The following is an 18,240-nucleotide window of genomic DNA, read 5'->3' on the forward strand; positions in this document are numbered from 1 at the left end:
AGGAAAACGTGTCCTGATGGTATGGAATTCTACATTCTTTTTTTTTCATATTTCTTGTTTATGCATTTTCTCCCATTTTACTCCTTACTTTAGTGCATCCAATTATCCAATTGCATTATGCTTCCTCTCCACTGATGCCGATCTGCCCTAATTGAGGAGAGTGAGACTGACACACACCTCTCCAACACGTGTACAGTTTTCACCTGCATGAGGCGAGTTCATATGCGGATCAGCTTTGTGTACGGAGAGCCACACCCTGTCCACATTATCCCTCGACTCCCACCCTGTATAAACAACAGCCAATCATTGTTCATGTAGGTGCCCAGTCCAGCCAGATGGCAGAGCTAAGTTTCAAATCGACGAGTTCGAAATGTCAGCTCTGGTGTGCTACTGTGTTTTACCGCTGCGCCACCTGAGCGCCGGAATTCTACATTCTTAAAAAATGTAAAAATCCATTCTAAAGGATTCGGTTACTCATTTACTTCTTTATCTTTTTAAGATGGCTCACTAATAGAGATAAACATGCCGTGCCAGGCAGCGTGATTGATTATGATTAGTCACTCATTATCCAGCACCAAATACCAGCTGATTAGAGCTGTATAATTTAGTGGAATAAAGACAGAGCTCAGTCATTTCACCATTTATTTTACAGTCGTTCATTCACCTCACAGACCGTATAATTATCCCAACTCATCATGCGTTTGTGTATTTACAAGCACTTTCGCGAAATTAACCTTAATACAGGCAATTTGATGCAATTAAAATAAAACAGTGAGACATAAGCCTTGTAAGCTATTATGACTTGAAAGAGATGTTTTTGTCTTCTATTTTCATAGTGTAATTAAAGCCCCATTTGCTTAATACTTTAGGGAACCGCTTATAATTTTTTAAACATCTGAACCCAGAGAAAGGAATTATAGGATACTGAGTGTCTGGCATTTTAAGTAAAATAGTGACATCACTACTGAAAGTACCCCTGAAGCTCTGTATAGAACAGTGGTTCAAAAACATTTTTACACAAAGAAGTAGTCAACAGCCGGTCTCACTGCCTGCACAAATGTATTGATGACTAGTTGTTATTATTATTATTATTTATTAGGATTTTAACGCCATTTTTTACACATTGTGGTTAGATTCATGACAGAACAACTCATTACTCAAGATTCATCAGTTCACAAGTTCAATGTCAAACACAGTCATGGACAATTTTGTATTTCCAGTTTACTTCACTTGCACATCTTTGGATGGTGGGAGTAAACTGAAGTTTCCGGAGGAAAGACGACAGTGCTACCCACTGAGCCACCGTGCCGCCTATTAATGAATAGAAATGTTAGCCTTATAGCACAGATGTGTATGGCACACCCCTTAAGCTGCAGCTTAAGAACCATTGATACAGAATCATTATTTTAGTTATTATTTTTTTAAGTTTAAACATGTTTGTTATATGTTCGAGTCATACTTTTGCTTATATTTGTCACAAGTCCCACAAGTGGGTTTTCTCTGTCAGGATCTAAGTTATCATCGTTTTTTTGAAAGTGTATTTATTACAATCCAAACACATTTTGTGTCACAAATTTGATATAATTTCCCTGTTGCAGTGCCGCAGTGGGTAGCGCTGTCACTTCACAGCAAGAAGGGTCTGGGTTTAATTCCCCTGGTGTGTGGCCAGAGTCCCTCTTGTTCTCCCTGTGCCTGCATGGGTTTCCTCTGGGTGCAAAGACATGCAGTCAGGAAATTGCCTGTAAGTGTGTGTGTGTCTGTGTCTGTCCTGTAAAGGACTGGCAACCTGTCCGTTGTTTTCAACCTATTACCAAATAAATCAGACCCACCGCAACCCAGACCAGGATAAAGTGGTGGTAAAACAGACAATAAATGAATGGATGCATGAATGAATGAATTCTCCTGTCATGGTGAAGAAGGTTATCTTCAAGTATGTTCCAGTGTTTCACTCCATTCATCCATCCTTTATTTCTTTCTTCCTTCCTCTGCCGCTGAGAAGCACCCCACAGCATGATGCTGACACCACCGTGTTTTACTGTAGAGACAATTGCCAGGTAATGTGCAGTATCTGTTACTTGCTAGACACAGTGCTTACAGTTCAATTTTATTTCTCTTCATACATTTTACTCAACAGTGGCTGCTTTCTTGCTACCCTGCTTTACAAGCCTGATTAATGGAGTACTGCAGAGCTGGTTGTCCATTCAACATGTTCTCTTATCACTGTACAGAACTTCTGGAGATCTTTTACAGTGACTGTTGTTTTTTTCTTTTTTTTCTTTCCTCCTTGACAATGGCTCTTCTTGCCCAGATGCCCAATTTCACCAGACAACTAACTCTTAGTAGGTTTAATGTCGCGCCAAGCTTCATCCAAGATTAATGAGCCCACTGTGGTCCTTGGAACGCTCTAGCTTTAAATATTATTTTATATTCTTGTCCCGATCTGTGCTTTGCCACAATTTGATCACAGAGATCCAGAGACAGTTTCTTGAACTTGATGACTTGTTTTTTCTCTTAACAATGCAGGGTAAATTTTGGGCCCTTATAGACCCAAGTGCGGGTCTCTCCAAAATATATCCAGACAGTTTGTTTTGCAACATGTGGACTTAAAATGAATTCTATACACATATCAAGGATGATTAAAACAGACTAAATAGGATGTCTTTGACCACAATTGGGAGTGTCACAGCATATGTCTGAACACATTTTATATTTAAAGCTTTTGATTTGTAATATTTATTTATTTTTAAATACCTCATTTTTTTGTTTACCTCATTCAGTGTGATTCAGTGTGATTCAGATGGGTTAAGATGTTGATAATATCCATTCAAAGTCAAATGTTTTCTGAATCCTGTGTGTGTGTGTGTGTGTGTGTGTGTGTGTGTGTGTGTGTGTGTGTTAGTGTTTAATTCAACAAGTATAATAACTGTCTAGGCAGTTTGTAAACACATAGTACAAGACAACTTAAGAGTTTTACATAATTTTATGTTATTATTCGTTTAAAATGCCTTGTTTAAGGTTATTGTATGGAAACTTTTCTGTTATTGATTTACTTTTGTTAATGTTCCAGATCGTTAGGTCTCAGTCACACATCCCCACCAAAAGCTTCAGGCCAAGTTTTTGAGCTTTTAACAGGGACAACATTAAATTTAACTGTCTCTTTGGTTTAAACTGATCTGAGTAAGTGTCTAATAAAATGTTTTCTCATTATATGTGTAAATGTTGGCTGACCTCTGCTGGACTGTCGAGGGAAGAATTCAGCTGCAAATGATAAGACATGACGTCTCTGGCATGCTTAATAATACTAATAATCAGGGCCGGCGCTAGGGGGGGGCTGAGGGGGGCATTGCCCCCCCAAATTGTGTCTTTGCCCCCCCAAGCACAATGCAAGCAACGGCTATTTTTAAAATTATCTCTGAACCAATCACAAAAATGCATTTTGTTTTACAGTGTGAAGATATTTCCTTGCTTATTCCTGATTGGCTCTTTGAGTCATATAAAAATCGGCAGACTGCCCCAAACAGTTCAGTTCGGCAGTATATGTTCTGTTAGTGTGAGCGAGAGGCAGGTATACTGGTAAACACTTTTTTTTTACAGAATTAGTATTCTTTTGTTTTCTTTATATTTTAATTTCCCAATAATATAAATATTCTCACTCATTCCTATTTCCACGTTTGAATATTCTCAGTCTGTGTGTAGGTACATTTGTCAGCTTTGACTTAAATTTGTATTAAAGCCTTTCAAGAAATAGAGTTGTTCTATTAGTAATGGCAATTTAATTAAGGGGGCGTATTAAAATGAAATACAATTAGATAATCTTTTTTCTCCATTTACATAATCAACATGTATTTTTTAATCATTGGGTTTTAAGTTTAAGTTCGAAAACATGCATTTTTATTTCTTTACCTCATACATCACTTTAAGCCAGTATCAATAGCTTGGCTGTCATCATTCATGCACAAATCAAGCCTTGAATATATTTCTGGCTTCAAAAACATGACTATCAACATGCCCCCTCATTAGGTTTTACTGCCCCCCCAAGCAAAGCAGTCCAGAACCGGGGCTGCTAATAATACTAATGATAATACAAAAAAATAATAACAATAATAGCAGTAAAAATGTGGAAAAATATATTTATAAATGTAGAAAATATGTGGTTCAGAATGAAAAAGATGGTGATGCTTTTTTTGCTAACCAAACAGTAAACGAATTACAAAGGATTTAAAAGCATTATGTTTGGTATACAAGTTTGATAGAGTAAAAAGTAAAAACATGGTATCATAGCATATACAAAAAAAGTAACATTCAAACAAACAAAGAAGGAAGGGTGGGTATTAGAAGTAAAAAATACCAAGAAACAGAATTTGCAAATATTCAGTTGAGAAAAGCACAATGAATATATTTTCATGATTTATTTATTTATTAGGATTTTAACGTCACTTTGGTTACAGTCATGACAGAAACGGTAGTTACTCGTTACACAAGATTCATCATTACACAAGTTTTTTTATGTCAAACACAGTCATGGACAATTTCATGTCACTTGCATGTCTTTGGACTGTGGGAGGAAACCAGAGCTTCTGGAGGAAACCCACGCAGACACAAGGAGAACATGCAAACTCCACACAGAAAGGACCCAAACCGCCCCACCTGGAGATCAAACCCAGGACCTTCTTGCTGTGAGGCGACAGTGCTACCCACTGAGCCACCGTGCCGTTTTTGATTTTGGGAATATTTCCTAAATTAAATGCCTGCAACACATTAAAAAGTTGGGAGAAGAAAGTTATTAAAAACACATATTTAGAAACATTTTACAGTTAATGCTATTATTATTATATAGTATATATATAGTATATAGTATATATAAAAAGGAACAAAAACAAAAGGCTTTGTCATTTATGAGCAAGTGTGGCCTAATGTTTGCCCTTTTTGCAAAAAACGTGTGAGAAAATAGTAAAAAAAAAATAGAAGAACAATGTTTTTCAACATATGATTGCAAAGAATTTAAGGATTTTACCACCCACAGACCATAGCATTATTAAAAGATTTAGAGAATTTGGAGAAATCACTGCACATAAAAAGTCCTAAAAACTACATTCATTGTCTGTGACCTTTTGATCCCTCAGATGGTATTACAGTAGACAAGCTTTAAAACGTGTGTATATGTATAACCACATTGGCTTTCCAGTTAACACTGTTTATCATGTTTTCTGGTCTGATGAGTACCATGTCTGGTTTTTTTTTATTTACAGACATAAAATACAGTCCTAAATGTTATAAATGCAAAACATCATCCGTTCCATGTGTGTTTTGGAGCAACGTATGCTGCCACCTAGATGACTCTCCCTGCTTGTTTCAGCATGACAATGCCATACCACATTTTGTATGTGTTACACCAGTATGGCTTACAAGTATGAGAGTGCAGATGCTAGGCTTGTCCAGACCTGTCTCCCATTAAAAACATGCCATACATTATATAGCAGCCTGCTGAGCAGCTGATGTGTTTTATCAAGCAGAAATGAAAAGGAAATCTACTTTTACAACTAATACAGTGTGTGTCCTCAGTTACCAGTTGATAACAGAATGTTGTTAAAATGAAAATGTGATGTTATACATTTTGCAGCTGTCAGGTTTAAAATTAGCATAAATTAAAATCACAGTGCAAGTTGTAGGATATGTCTCCACAAGATTTGCATAACAAGTGTTGGGGAGTTTATTGCATTTTAATAGAAGACTTTCTCAAACTCGGACAGATGGGATGACGAGCATTTGGTGCTGTTGAAGTCTGGGCTTTAGCTGGGCCACTCAAGGACATTTAGAGACTTTCCCTGATGCCACTCCAGTGTCTTATTTTGCATGCATGTGCATCATTAGCCTTTTAACCATCAGTGGCTTCCAATTTATCACTCTGCCAAAAAAGCCTGATTGATGGAGTGCTGCAGAGATTATTGTCCATGCAACTTTTTAGAGTGACTGTTTTGTCCTTTCTTACCTTCTTGACCAGGGCCCTTCTTTCCTGGATGCACAATTCGTCTGGGTGGTCAATTTTAAGCATTACTCAAAGAATTAGAAATTGTATATTATCAAAAATAATACCAAATATATGTCAAAACTATTGAATATTGTTTAAATACTTGCTCTGATCTCTACCTTGCCATAATAATTTGACTGCTGAGATCCACAGACAGTTTTTTGGACTTGGCTTGTTTTTGTTTTTTTGTCCTGAATGCAGGGTGTGACCCAGGTGTGTATTTCTTTTTGTATTTGTTTTGTAATTGTTTTGCTTACATTTATACATAAATACATTATAGTACATTATCTTTCATTACATGAAAATATGTTTAAACACATTAATAGACATTTTGTCATTTACTCATATTTTTCATTTTATTAAGAGCTGATTTTTCTTAATCAAGGTTGTGGCTTGTCCGGCACCACCCTAAAACATTGGGTGCAAATCAGCACTACACCCTGGCCAGGTAACTCACTAACTCACACATACAGTATTTAGAGTAGCCAATCTTTTGTATGTTATGTAAAGTAAAAGAACTCACAGGAACACAGGAAGAACATGCCAAAATCCATGCCACAATCTCACCTTAAAAGATGGTCAATCTATGCCTGGGATATAATGACAATAGGACCCAATAGGATATTAAGAAAAACGATGATCATCCATGGATGTGGGCAAATCGCTATGCCATAGTATGCTGTTTCCAGAAGATGTCAGTATAAACCTGCTTTTCATCACCCAATAGCATCGAATCGCTTGTTGGCAACACTTTGCATTTATAACATACTGTATTACAGTTTAAAAACTGGGCATACCTAAATCGAGAACGTACACATATGTTCTATGAAAGGATACTGCTTAAATTATATTACCTGAGCTACATTACAGTCTGATGGCTATTATTTTCTGAAACTGGATCATTTAAACATATACTGTCACTGGGACTAAAGACAATTTGTTTTCTTATTTAAAATGTAGATCACCTAAAACATTTAGTATGTGATGCATAATGAATGTATAATCCAAAGCTCATCTAAGAAGGGCCAAAAATTTATGTGTGCTGTGGTCAGAGTCCATATTTCAGCCGTATTTAACAAAAAAAGGTAATTGAGATCACCGAAATGAAAAAAATGAGTTCCAAAAATAAAGAGGACCACCCAGACTGTGGCAGGTGCAAAAGTCAACATCTGTAATAGAATGGGTAATTGGCATGTGTGACAAGGTATGTAGAGAGCCATATGCTGCCGTGAGAGCAACATCTTTTCCAGGCAATCTATGGTTATTTCATCAGGCTTCTGACAATGCCAGGCCTCATTCTGCATGTGCTACAATAGCATGACTTGTGCATGTTTGGTCTGACTGCAGTTCAAATTCGTTTTTATTGAAATTGTATGGCGCATCATGAAGAAAAGAACTGGACGACGGTGGCCACAGCAGTCCTGAATCAAAAATGGGTAAAATTCCACTTGCAAAACTGCAACAGTTACTGCCCTAACAAATATTTCAGTGTGTAACCCTTTTAATTAGGTTAAAATACCCTCATATTGTTGTTAACAGAGCCTTCAACAGTTTAAAAAGACATATTAACAGAACATAAGAGCAGCCTACTTTACTGTCAATCATATTTGAATGTATGATTGCATGTGATTTTAAAGGCATAAATTTAAAAGAAACATGGGTCAGAGGGTCTATTTTTATGGTTAAGTTTTACATTTTAGCTTACAGCAATTAGCATGTTCAAAAGCCACTGACTCTCCCTTTTATTCTGGCATCCAAAGGAATTTAGCACTAAACTTTACTTTTCTATGGGTTGAACAGCCACAGCAATAAGATTTTGATGTGGCTCCAGGAATAAGGTTGGGGTAGATTTATGTTATGGTCATGCTACTTTTGGAAAAATTCAACTGTCCCTACATTTTAAGCTGCTTGGGTGATGTCCTGTAAGCCTGTATTTAACAACAAATCACATCCTCACATAAACATGAATTAGTCAACATTTTTGCATATTTGTGGTCAGTTTAAAGTAGCGATTTGGTGCATCTGGTTTGCTTGTTTGGATTCCACAAACGAAAAGAACCTCTGGCTATTGAAAACTGTAAGATCTTAGAATCACACAGAGTAAACATGCAAAACTTAATAAAGCAAGACAAAATTAGATCAGATACATTAAAAAAGACAAAAATGTGCATAGATGCATATGTATACTAGCAGTGTCTGGCCAGTTCAGTTTCTGGACCTACTAAAATTGGCCTATGTATAAATGTGTGTTTTTGTTTGCCCTGTGATGGACTGGCGACCTGTACACGGTGTTCCCTGCTCTTCGCCCAGTGAATCAGACCCACTGTGGTCCTGAATAGGATAAATTGCCCTGTGTGTGTATGTGTGTGTATGTGTGTGTGTGTGTGTGTGTGTGTGTATGTGCATGCCCTTTGATGAACTGGTAACCTGTCCAGGATGGTTAGTGCCTCTCGTCCAGGGAATCGGACTAACCGCAACCCTGGCCAGGATAAAGTGGTTGTATAACATACAATGAGTCAATGTTGATTCAAAATTCACTTGCACACCTGTGTTATGCACCTGAATCTATGTTTATATATTTACATCAGTGGCGGCTGCTGGTCTTTCAAAGAGGGGAAGCTCATTGTCGGCTTACATCATAAAATTTGTCAATTTATTTATACATAAATTCTGCCCTCCTTTCCTTTTCAAGAAAATGGCCTGAAATGGGTTGCAGTTTGTCTTTCGACTTCACTTGCAAAATCCGCGATGGGACTGAAGCTCCCAGTGATTAAGTGATGGTGTAGATCTCAAAATAGCTGTCAATCAAAACTGGATTCAGCCTTTCGACTGATCCTCCAATCATCTTGCAGAAGCTCAGCGTCCAGACCCGCCCACAGCTCCATTCACCCCCAGAGACGCTCAGCGTCCGGGGGGCGGGACAAAATCGTGGCATTTATCCAATGACCGGCGAGTTTCGAAGCAATGAAAAAAAACGTTCCCTGCAGTCCCGTTGAAGTGAATAGACGCTCAGCTTCTACGGGCAAATGCATTGACGCTAAGTGAATGTATGAGAAGTTCGAGTCAGTCGATTTGTGATAAGTAGCTGATTCTGAACGAACTCGTCTTCGAGATGAACGTGTTCTAACGCATTTGTAGTCAATGAAATGTTAACACAACTGTACATATCTGACCATTTAATTTTTGACATTTTAGGGGAAGCTGAGCTTCCCTTGCAATCTTAGAGAAATCGCCACTGATTTACATACATGTTCTATACATGTTATATAGGTTCACATCGACTTTTTACAATTTGTAAAAGTTTGATAAAAATGCTTAAGCAAAAATAAGAACTTGGCTCTTTAATTTAACCTGCATATTAGCTATAGGATACCTTGGGACAGCCTTGATCATAAAGTACGCACCCATTTTCACACTAATCCAGGTTACAGCGCCAGGATTGGGTACAATGTCGAACTGGTTGAGCTATTAGCCAATCCTACACCAGTAGGTGGGAATATTATAAAACTGTGGGGAAAAAAGTTTATGTACTTAAAACTAAGGCTATTCGATTCCAAAACGTTAGAGTCGACTCCTTTGTATTCTAAGTACTGTATTACAAACAACAGAGTTGATTCCAAGAGTCGTGACACGCTCAGTGCGCACTCCTGAGCTGAATCGAGTTCACCGTTTGGTATCGACTCCACAGCTGTGCAGTTGACCCGGTTCTACAGTGCTGGTGAATCGACTCTTTTTAAGTTAGACTCACAGCAATACTCACAACACCGTCCTCCAATGGGACGTTACGAGGGAAAGTCGTAGCCTGTGGCGTTTACTCTTCTTACTACAGCGGTCTAAAACGTACTCAAACTAAAGCCATGGAGAGAAACCGAGTCAAAATGCCCGTTTAACCTCAGAAGACAGAAAAGGTAGGCTTTTATTGAAACGTTATTAAGTTCAAATGTGAAGCTTGATGAGTTGTGTAGAGAACGCTTACTAGGAAGCATTACATTTTAAGCACAACCATTTATCGCCTCTGGAAAACGGTGAACTATAAAACTAAACGTTTTGTTGTTTTAGGGGTTTTAATGGTGAGATACTTCCTTTTGTTTTCGTTGTTTGCCATTTTCTGCATGTTGCTCCAGCCGACCAGGCTCATTACTATGGCTACGATTCGAAGTACATACTAGTCTACTACACAGTATGTCAGATTAGTAGAGCAGCACTGGTGTCGCTACTATTCTCACATACTAGTTAGTGCTTAAGAACCCAGCCCTTTTCAAAACTATTCAAAACTAAAATACCATAAATATGACCTGACCTCCAAGTACAATGTACAAGATAAATGAATGTTTTAAGAGAAGTTTATTTTTTGGTGCACAGGCTTCAGTAAAATAAATTTAGTTCTTTTTTTTCACTGTACAAAAATGTAGCTTTTTTTTGTACCAAGTCCTTCAGAAGACCTGCTTCTAAAACATAACAAAACAACTGATATACCTGCTGAGGACTACTTTAATAGTAATCTAATAATAAAACATAACAAAACAACTGATATACCTGCTGAGGACTACTTTAATAGTAATCTAATAATAAAACATAACAAAACAACTGATATACCTGCTGAGGACTACTTTAATAGTAATCTAATAATAAAACAAAACAAAACAACTGATATACCTGCTGAGGACTACTTTAATAGTAATCTAATAATAAAACATAACAAAACAACTGATATACCTGCTGAGGACTACTTTAATAGTAATCTAATAATAAAACAAAACAAAACAACTGATATACCTGCTGAGGACTACTTTAATAGTAATCTAATAATAAAACAAAACAAAACAACTGATATACCTGCTGAGGACTACTTTAATAGTAATCTAATAATAAAACAAAACAAAACAACTGATATACCTGCTGAGGACTACTTTAATAGTAATCTAATAATAAAACATAACAAAACAACTGATATACCTGCTGAGGACTACTTTAATAGTAATCTAATAATAAAACAAAACAAAACAACTGATATACCTGCTGAGGACTACTTTAATAGTAATCTAATAATAAAACAAAACAAAACAACTGATATACCTGCTGAGGACTACTTTAATAGTAATCTAATAATAAAACATAACAAAACAACTGATATACCTGCTGAGGACTACTTTAATAGTAATCTAATAATAAAACAAAACAAAACAACTGATATACCTGCTGAGGACTACTTTAATAGTAATCTAATAATAAAACATAACAAAACAACTGATATACCTGCTGAGGACTACTTTAATAGTAATCTAATAATAAAACAAAACAAAACAACTGATATACCTGCTGAGGACTACTTTAATAGTAATCTAATAATAAAACAAAACAAAACAACTGATATACCTGCTGAGGACTACTTTAATAGTAATCTAATAATAAAACATAACAAAACAACTGATATACCCGCTGAGGACTACTTTAATAGTAATCTAATAATAAAACATAACAAAACAACTGATATACCTGCTGAGGACTACTTTAATAGTAATCTAATAATAAAACATAACAAAACAACTGATATACCTGCTGAGGACTACTTTAATAGTAATCTAATAATAAAACAAAACAAAACAACTGATATACCTGCTGAGGACTACTTTAATAGTAATCTAATAATAAAACATAACAAAACAACTGATATACCTGCTGAGGACTACTTTAATAGTAATCTAATAATAAAACAAAACAAAACAACTGATATACCTGCTGAGGACTACTTTAATAGTAATCTAATAATAAAACAAAACAAAACAACTGATATACCTGCTGAGGACTACTTTAATAGTAATCTAATAATAAAACATAACAAAACAACTGATATACCCGCTGAGGACTACTTTAATAGTAATCTAATAATAAAACATAACAAAACAACTGATATACCTGCTGAGGACTACTTTAATAGTAATCTAATAATAAAACATAACAAAACAACTGATATACCTGCTGAGGACTACTTTAATAGTAATCTAATAATAAAACATAACAAAACAACTGATATACCTGCTGAGGACTACTTTAATAGTAATCTAATAATAAAACATAACAAAACAACTGATATACCCGCTGAGGACTACTTTAATAGTAATCTAATAATAAAACATAACAAAACAACTGATATACCTGCTGAGGACTACTTTAATAGTAATCTAATAATAAAACATAACAAAACAACTGATATACCTGCTGAGGACTACTTTAATAGTAATCTAATAATAAAACAAAACAAAACAACTGATATACCTGCTGAGGACTACTTTAATAGTAATCTAATAATAAAACATAACAAAACAACTGATATACCTGCTGAGGACTACTTTAATAGTAATCTAATAATAAAACAAAACAAAACAACTGATATACCTGCTGAGGACTACTTTAATAGTAATCTAATAATAAAACAAAACAAAACAACTGATATACCTGCTGAGGACTACTTTAATAGTAATCTAATAATAAAACAAAACAAAACAACTGATATACCTGCTGAGGACTACTTTAATAGTAATCTAATAATAAAACATAACAAAACAACTGATATACCCGCTGAGGACTACTTTAATAGTAATCTAATAATAAAACATAACAAAACAACTGATATACCCGCTGAGGACTACTTTAATAGTAATCTAATAATAAAACAAAACAAAACAACTGATATACCTGCTGAGGACTACTTTAATAGTAATCTAATAATAAAACAAAACAAAACAACTGATATACCTGCTGAGGACTACTTTAATAGTAATCTAATAATAAAACATAACAAAACAACTGATATACCCGCTGAGGACTACTTTAATAGTAATCTAATAATAAAACAAAACAAAACAACTGATATACCTGCTGAGGACTACTTTAATAGTAATCTAATAATAAAACAAAACAAAACAACTGATATACCTGCTGAGGACTACTTTAATAGTAATCTAATAATAAAACATAACAAAACAACTGATATTCCCGCTGAGGACTACTTTAATAGTAATCTAATAATAAAACAAAACAAAACAACTGATATACCTGCTGAGGACTACTTTAATAGTAATCTAATAATAAAACAAAACAAAACAACTGATATACCTGCTGAGGACTACTTTAATAGTAATCTAATAATAAAACAAAACAAAACAACTGATATACCTGCTGAGGACTACTTTAATAGTAATCTAATAATAAAACATAACAAAACAACTGATATACCCGCTGAGGACTACTTTAATAGTAATCTAATAATAAAACATAACAAAACAACTGATATACCTGCTGAGGACTACTTTAATAGTAATCTAATAATAAAACATAACAAAACAACTGATATACCTGCTGAGGACTACTTTAATAGTAATCTAATAATAAAACAAAACAAAACAACTGATATACCTGCTGAGGACTACTTTAATAGTAATCTAATAATAAAACAAAACAAAACAACTGATATACCTGCTGAGGACTACTTTAATAGTAATCTAATAATAAAACAAAACAAAACAACTGATATACCTGCTGAGGACTACTTTAATAGTAATCTAATAATAAAACATAACAAAACAACTGATATACCTGCTGAGGACTACTTTAATAGTAATCTAATAATAAAACAAAACAAAACAACTGATATACCTGCTGAGGACTACTTTAATAGTAATCTAATAATAAAACAAAACAAAACAACTGATATACCTGCTGAGGACTACTTTAATAGTAATCTAATAATAAAACAAAACAAAACAACTGATATACCTGCTGAGGACTACTTTAATAGTAATCTAATAATAAAACATAACAAAACAACTGATATACCTGCTGAGGACTACTTTAATAGTAATCTAATAATAAAACAAAACAAAACAACTGATATACAGTGTATCACAAAAGTGAGTACACCTCTCACATTTCTGCAAATATTTTATTATATCTTTTCATGGGACAACACTATAGACGTGAAACTTGGATATAACTTAGAGTAGTCAGTGTACAACTTGTATAGCAGTGTAGATTTACTGTCTTCTGAAAATAACTCAACACACAGCCATTAATGTCTAAATGGCTGGCAACATAAGTGAGTACACCCCACAGTGAACATGTCCAAATTGTGCCCAAAGTGTCAATATTTTGTGTGACCACCATTATTATCCAGCACTGCCTTAACCCTCCTGGGCATGGAATTCACCAGAGCTGCACAGGTTGCTACTGGAATCCTCTTCCACTCCTCCATGATGACATCACGGAGCTGGTGGATGTTAGACACCTTGAACTCCTCCACCTTCCACTTGAGGATGCGCCACAGGTGCTCAATTGGGTTTAGTCCATCACCTTTACCTTCAGCTTCCTCAGCAAGGCAGTTGTCATCTTGGAGGTTGTGTTTGGGGTCGTTATCCTGTTGGAAAACTGCCATGAGGCCCAGTTTTCGAAGGGAGGGGATCATGCTCTGTTTCAGAATGTCACAGTACATGTTGGAATTCATGTTTCCCTAAATGAACTGCAGCTCCCCAGTGCCAGCAACACTCATGCAGCCCAAGACCATGATGCTACCACCACCATGCTTGACTGTAGGCAAGATACAGTTGTCTTGGTACTTCTCACCAGGGCGCCGCCACACATGCTGGACACCATCTGAGCCAAACAAGTTTATCTTGGTCTCGTCAGAGCACAGGGCATTCCAGTAATCCATGTTCTTGGACTGCTTGTTTTCAGCAAACTGTTTGCTGGCTTTCTTGTGCGTCAGCTTCCTTCTGGGATGACGACCATGCAGACCGAGTTGATGCAGTGTGCGGCGTATGGTCTGAGCACTGACAGGCTGACCTCCCACGTCTTCAACCTCTGCAGCAATGCTGGCAGCACTCATGTGTCTATTTTTTAAAGCCAACCTCTGGATATGACGCCGAACACGTGGACTCAACTTCTTTGGTCGACCCTGGCGAAGCCTGTTCCGAGTGGAACCTGTCCTGGAAAACCGCTGTATGACCTTGGCCACCATGCTGTAGCTCAGTTTCAGGGTGTTAGCAATCTTCTTATAGCCCAGGCCATCTTTGTGGAGAGCAACAATTCTATTTCTCACATCCTCAGAGAGTTCTTTGCCATGAGGTGCCATGTTGAATATCCAGTGGCCAGTATGAGAGAATTGTACCCAAAACACCAAATTTAACAGCCCTGCTCCCCATTTACACCTGGGACCTTGACACATGACACCAGGGAGGGACAACGACACATTTGGGCACAATTTGGACGTGTTCACTGTGGGGTGTACTCACTTATGTTGCAGCTATTTAGACATTAATGGCTGTGTGTTGAGTTATTTTCAGAAGACAGTAAATCTACACTGCTATACAAGCTGTACACTGACTACTCTAACTTATATCCAAGTGTCATGTCTATAGTGTTGTCCCATGAAAAGATATAATGAAATATTTGCAGAAATGTGAGGGGTGTACTCACTTTTGTGATACACTGTACCTGCTGAGGACTACTTTAATAGTAATCTAATAATAAAACAAAACAAAACAACTGATATACCTGCTGAGGACTACTTTAATAGTAATCTAATAATAAAACATAACAAAACAACTGATATACCTGCTTAGGACTACTTTAATAGTAATCTAATAATAAAACATAACAAAACAACTGATATACCTGCTGAGGACTACTTTAATAGTAATCTAATAATAAAACAAAACAAAACAACTGATATACCTGCTGAGGACTACTTTAATAGTAATCTAATAATAAAACATAACAAAACAACTGATATACCTGCTGAGGACTACTTTAATAGTAATCTAATAATAAAACAAAACAACTGATATACCTGCTGAGGACTACTTTAATAGTAATCTAATAATAAAACAAAACAACTGATATACCTGCTGAGGACTACTTTAATAGTAATCTAATAATAAAACAAAACAAAACAACTGATATACCTGCTGAGGACTACTTTAATAGTAATCTAATAATAAAACAAAACAACTGATATACCTGCTGAGGACTACTTTAATAGTAATCTAATAATAAAACAAAACAACTGATATACCTGCTGAGGACTACTTTAATAGTAATCTAATAATAAAACATAACAAAACAACTGATATACCTGCTGAGGACTACTTTAATAGTAATCTAATAATAAAACAAAACAACTGATATACCTGCTGAGGACTACTTTAATAGTAATCTAATAATAAAACAAAACAACTGATATACCTGCTGAGGACTACTTTAATAGTAATCTAATAATAAAACATAACAAAACAACTGATATACCTGCTGAGGACTACTTTAATAGTAATCTAATAATAAAACAAAACAAAACAACTGATATACCTGCTGAGGACTACTTTAATAGTAATCTAATAATAAAACAAAACAACTGATATACCTGCTGAGGACTACTTTAATAGTAATCTAATAATAAAACAAAACAACTGATATACCTGCTGAGGACTACTTTAATAGTAATCTAATAATAAAACATAACAAAACAACTGATATACCTGCTGAGGACTACTTTAATAGTAATCTAATAATAAAACAAAACAACTGATATACCTGCTGAGGACTACTTTAATAGTAATCTAATAATAAAACAAAACAACTGATATACCTGCTGAGGACTACTTTAATAGTAATCTAATAATAAAACAAAACAACTGATATACCTGCTGAGGACTACTTTAATAGTAATCTAATAATAAAACAAAACAACTGATATACCCGCTGAGGACTACTTTAATAGTAATCTAATAATAAAACAAAACAAAACAACTGATATACCTGCTGAGGACTACTTTAATAGTAATCTAATAATAAAACATAACAAAACAACTGATATACCTGCTGAGGACTACTTTAATAGTAATCTAATAATAAAACAAAACAACTGATATACCCGCTGAGGACTACTTTAATAGTAATCTAATAATAAAACAAAACAAAACAACTGATATACCTGCTGAACTACTTTAATAGTAATCTAATAATAAAACATAACAAAACAACTGATATACCTGCTGAACTACTTTATTAGTAATGTAAGAATAAAACATAAGAAACATTTAATATACCTGCTGAAGATTACTTCATTAGTAATGTAAGAATTACCACTGACATGAAGTTGGTTATTTCTCCATCTATCACTATAGCATTTTTGTTTATAAATAAATAAATACATAAATAAAAAAAGCACACACACTTATTGTGTTAAAATTTCCATTTGTAATTGAAATTTATGTCATGGTACTTGCATGCATTTCCAAGATGCTCTCAATTTATCAATGTTTTGCTTGGGTTGCAAACAAGGTGCCACCAAACAACTGCCATATTAAAACATATGAAAAACTAAATGTAAACATTTGAAAATGAGTAAACTAGTTGAAAGATTTGATACATATATAGATTACCTGCGAGTTATGTCATTACAACAAAAATGGTGTAATCTGTGGATGTGGTTAACTGGTTGCAAAGAATAGTCCAGTGAGCTCTTAAAATACTATACCGTAAAGGTAATCTTGATATTTAAACTGATTGTGAAAGGTTTTGTTGTAGATAAATATGGTGCAAAATCTTTATCTGTTATTTCACCATCTATTATCAGTGCATTATTGTCAACACACAGCAAAACACATATTTTAGTCATGGATAATCCATAAACTTGTGTAGTGTTGTTAGTGTTAAGTTTTAATTAAGTTAGATAATAAGGCAATAAAACAATATCATGGTGATTATATGCATTTTCAAGCTGCACTCTGTGTCATAATATTTTGTTTTGTTTGGGGTTAAAAACGTGTCACCATATTCTAGTACATATATTTAGTACTGACAACTACCTATGACACGATCTGTGCAGTGTAAACTCGATAAATACATGCGTGTTTACACATCTTTTATATCTCGCCTTTTGTATACGTGTGCTCTGATTTAACACCTGTAATTTGACAGGTGGGTTAGTGCGATAAACCCACACAATGGGGGGAGGGTCATAAGCAATGGTCATTGGTCATAATGTGGAGATAATCTAGTGTTATTCTGGTTTGATTAACACACAATAGGTTAATACTAGACTACGTGGAACACACGCGAGACAGATTCCTTTTATATCTTTATTATAACAACTATGACAAATATCTTTAAAAAAAATTTGTTTCCAGTCAAAATGTTTCCATAGGGAGGTCAAGAGA

At 35.0% G+C, this 18,240-nt stretch overlaps 1 protein-coding gene across 2 annotated transcripts in view; it reads left to right on the forward strand.

Annotated features, from left to right (window-relative positions):
- The first annotated feature begins 9,704 nt into the window (after positions 1-9,704).
- il11ra (interleukin 11 receptor subunit alpha) overlaps positions 9,705-18,240 on the forward strand; it is a 52,254-nt gene continuing 43,718 nt past the window's right edge. For both annotated transcript variants that reach the window (XM_063014057.1, XM_063014058.1), the window contains exon 1: positions 9,705-9,936. The gene's annotated coding sequence lies outside the window, so the exon portion shown is untranslated. The remainder of the gene's footprint in view (positions 9,937-18,240) is intronic.

The sequence above is a fragment of the Trichomycterus rosablanca genome, chromosome 18 (assembly GCF_030014385.1).
Source record: "Trichomycterus rosablanca isolate fTriRos1 chromosome 18, fTriRos1.hap1, whole genome shotgun sequence".
Taxonomy (NCBI): Eukaryota; Metazoa; Chordata; class Actinopteri; order Siluriformes; family Trichomycteridae; genus Trichomycterus; species Trichomycterus rosablanca.